This window comes from Wasmannia auropunctata, unplaced genomic scaffold, assembly GCF_000956235.1.
Source record: "Wasmannia auropunctata unplaced genomic scaffold, wasmannia.A_1.0 LD336061.1, whole genome shotgun sequence".
In the NCBI taxonomy this organism is placed as follows: domain Eukaryota; kingdom Metazoa; phylum Arthropoda; class Insecta; order Hymenoptera; family Formicidae; genus Wasmannia; species Wasmannia auropunctata.
In genome coordinates, this window is record NW_012026829.1 from 1,567,882 (window position 1) to 1,572,048 (window position 4,167).

At 31.4% G+C, this 4,167-nt stretch overlaps 1 long non-coding RNA gene across 1 annotated transcript; it reads left to right on the top strand.

The window, feature by feature from the left end:
* The first annotated feature begins 6 nt into the window (after nt 1-6).
* LOC105450471 lies at nt 7-3,172 on the top strand. The gene is made up of 2 exons (XR_974462.1): nt 7-121; nt 1,334-3,172. It is a non-coding gene; the product is annotated as an uncharacterized LOC105450471 (long non-coding RNA).
* Nucleotides 3,173-4,167: the final 995 nt, after the last annotated feature.

Genomic DNA, 4,167 nt, shown 5'->3' on the forward strand with positions numbered 1-4,167 from the left:
GTAAAAGACGCCGCGGTCGCTGCTAAACCCGATGAACGCAGTGGCGAGGTCCCCGTGGCTTTTGTAGTGAAGCAACCTGGCGCCACGATTACCGCCCAAGAATTGCAGGAGTTCGTCAAACGTGAGTTGTCATTCAGCCTGAACTTTTTTTGTCAGATTTTTCGCAGATTCATTAAGACGTTCTTCAATTAAAACATTATTCATTATTTCTCTTGACTATGAAGAAATGTTGGGTAATAGTGCGCACTATTTTGTTCCTTTCATATGCCATACTTCGTTCGATTATTTTCATCACTACAAAAAATTTTAATTTTAGATCTTCTCTACACTTTAAAATGATAAGTTTAAAAAACATTTCAAAGTGGATTTGAAAAATATTAGAGATATACATATAGATTTATAATCAAAAATTAAAAGTTTATTGAACTTCTTAGAATAATATAATAAAAGTTATTTGGTACGAATACATTATCGCATTAAAATTTAAATAAATAAATAAAACATAATGCCAGGAATGATATAGTAGCAGCATTCAACATTACAAACCATTATTAATTATTAATAGTTATTAGTAACATCGTGTTGTAATAATTAAATGCTGTAATCAACCAAATTGTTAGTTATCTCTGCCTTATGTAATTTAAATATACGGCTCAACAAATGCATGGAAATATTCCGCCCCATCTTGCCATTGCATTTTAATTCTCAGCTGGAGCACTATCTGTATTTCCCGATTCTGAAGCACTGGGTGTGAGACACTATCAACGTTTTCAATCGCATGTAACTTTGTATGTAATATAGAATTTGAACATTTTAATTTCTAATCGATACGTTAAATTGTCCGAAAGAAGAATAAATGGGTGCAAAAATCGACAAATTGAAAATATTCGAGATATTCAGGAGAAAAGAAATAGAAAATCTTTTAATTTCGGTTTTTTTTGGAAATTTGTAGTTTTGAGGGAAAAACCGTTAAGGGATTTCTCTAGCGGGTTTTTAAAGGTAAATGAACGTACTTTAAGAAACAAATATCATTATTTCAATTATTATTAAAAAGTATATTTTGCGTTGGGTGTAGTACATCCATAGGCTGACAAATTGCGAAAATTGGGAAATTTCCTGTTGACCTCCGGAGACTACTGTGGTGGGGAATTAGTAGTGGGTGTATGAAACTTTTTTAGCTCTTACTCGATTCCCCCGTATCCTTACGGCTTGTGAATGCCTAGCGCTATTATATACAGCCTGGGTGTGCTATACCCAGAGCTCCAGTTAATAGTAAATGTGAGCCGAGCGATGTGCACATACATTAACCGAGTAATTTCAATTTTTCTTGCAGAGAAACTGTCATTGTCAAAATGGTTGCGTGGCGGGGTACAATTTGTCGATGCCATACCGAAGAATTCTACCGGCAAAATACTACGCCGCGAACTTCGAGTAATGATCTCTAAATTGTAGTAAAAATCGCATGTCAATAGGCATATTTATAAGTTTAAATCTTCTTCGACGAAGACCTGCAAAGAAAAGCAATTAAGTTAACAGAGTACAATAATTTTTAATATTTTTTATATCGCCAAGAGCAATCTGGCAATTACTGGTAATCGCTTAAGAAAAATGCCACGTGCTAAGAAATATTTTTGCGTTAATAAACGTCTCACTGCGAAGAAGAGAGTAAGCTCCGCAAATGTCTTCGCTGCAGAAACGTAAATTTATTGCAGCTTGTTGTCATGTTGACTAATTCGTAAGTAAACCGTTGAACAACCGTTGTCGAATAAATACGAGCGTTCAGTAAATTGGTTCCACCGCCTGAAAATAGCGAGATATGGCACAGCGAGAGGGTGTTTTGAGTTATATTACACGATAATACTTCTGCGTCGATCTGTGGTGTTACGAAAATAAGCGAAGAAACTTGTTGCATTACACATGAAAAACACGAGAGCGTGCACGCATGTGCTCCCAGATTTCATCAATGTTTAACTTCTTTCCTTTTTTGCGATGATATAGGGATCAAACCTTGATTCTCGTATTCCATTGAATCTGCATAATAATGTAGAAAATATCTCTCTTTAACGGAATTAACTCTTTATAAAAAAATAGCAGAACTTATAGCGGATTCCCACAATGATTCCGACTCACTTCGTAACCTTTCCGCATTAAAATTATCGGCATCAGTCTTCCATTTTCCATCCATTAACAAATCATTCATTTTATAGTACCTAAGTAGTACAAAAACTGATTTAACAATAAGTTACGATTTTTCAAATGGTTTGTCTGCTGAAATATGTATTTCTCTTTCTTAAATCTATTGGGTTAAAGTAAATAATTTATTAAAATGTCTATCATCTTATTGCAATAAGCTGTTTTTTTGTTAATTTATTATGTAAAAAAATTTAATTTGTTAATTTACACAACAAAAGGAAATTTTACAATAATATCGTTATCGATTGTCGAGTGCGTTTGTTACCACATATTGAAGCGAGATAGGAATCGTCCACCCTCGAGGAATGCATTTAGTAGGTCCAATAACAAAAAAATAAATCGATTATAAACGTTTTTTTCATGGATAAATTTTGGCACTAAAGTGCCAAATTTCAACTTTCTTTTTTATTTTAAAAATGCTATCTAATATATCTGATTCTCAAATTTAAAAAATTCGAAAGAATTGATGAAACAGGCAATAAGAGTCAACGCGTAGAACTTGATGTGTAAGAAATTTTTTATCCCATAATTATTCAATGTTACTACATATACGTAATAAAATCCTTTCTTTATACGTTTCAGCCTTATTCAGGCTTTCTTCAGCGGTAAATAATATAATATATTAATACATCTTTATGTACAAATAAATAAATTTGCTACTATCTTTTAAATAAGTTCCGTATTGTGTGAGATGGGCTTCCACAGTTTCAAGATTACAAGCATACGCGATCTCTAATAATTAAAGAAACTCTAAATAGAGTAGTTAACAATCTCGAAGCTCATATATGTACCACTCGGTGCATTCACCACTGCTTGAACACATCAAGATGTACATAAATATATAAACCTTGAAACAATGAATTACAATGTTGTAAAGTAAAAACATTTTAACGTTACGCGTCTATTATCAAATTTAAAATGTTATTAATTTTGTCTAACTTGTATGCCCGTTGTAATAAAACCAAGTATATATAAATAATATAATAAATAATTAAAGCAAAACTGTAAGAAGCCTATGCATAAGCATATTATAATCAGATTGTTTATTTAAATTTCATCAGGATCGAGGAATATGCATGTAGAAATTCTGTGTTTGATTATAACTGGAGACTTTCCTTCTGAAGTTTAATATGTAACATTTCCAAGCTCTTTTATTCAAAAACTTTTCTGTATCTAATATTTTGACATCTCTCCAGTTAAACTTATGACGCAACTTACGTTCGGCGATCACCGATTAGATATTACGGTTAATGATGTTTCTATGCTCAGAGATTCTTGTCTTCAACTGTCTCTTCATCTGTCCAACATAAGATGCATCGCACATGATATTTTATAAACAATATTGTATTCATGAATCCAACAAAAGAACATCTTTATGTGTTTTTATTAATCCGTCAAGCTTATTGACTATAAATAATCCTAATTTTATATCGACATTCTTTACAATGTTTATGAATTTTTCAGAAAATGTTTGAATATACGAAATTGTAAACCATTCAACTTTATTAGTTGTCTCTGATGTTTTTATTTTATTTAGAATTGACGTAACTTTTTATTTATTCTAGTGTGAATTATTAGACTCTGACGACAATTACATTATATATTTCGTTCCGCTGGTCAACCAAGTTTCTATTAATATTTTTACAGAAGCCAAGATAAAGCTCGTTCAGTTTAACTAATTTCTTTTATCCCAATTATTCAATGTTACTATATATTTTTAATACAATCCTTTTTCATATACGTTTTGGCCTAATTCAGGCTTTCTTCAGTGATAAATAATAATTATAATACATCAAAATGACAAATTTTGAAATACAAATAACTTTACAAATAATTAAATCCGCTAATAACTTTCAATAAGTTTCGCATTATGTGAGATGGTCTTCCAATTGCAAGATTGCAAAAGCATACGTGATCTCTATTCATAATAAAGAAAACTTTAAATAAATAAAGTATAAACAATTTCAAAGCTCA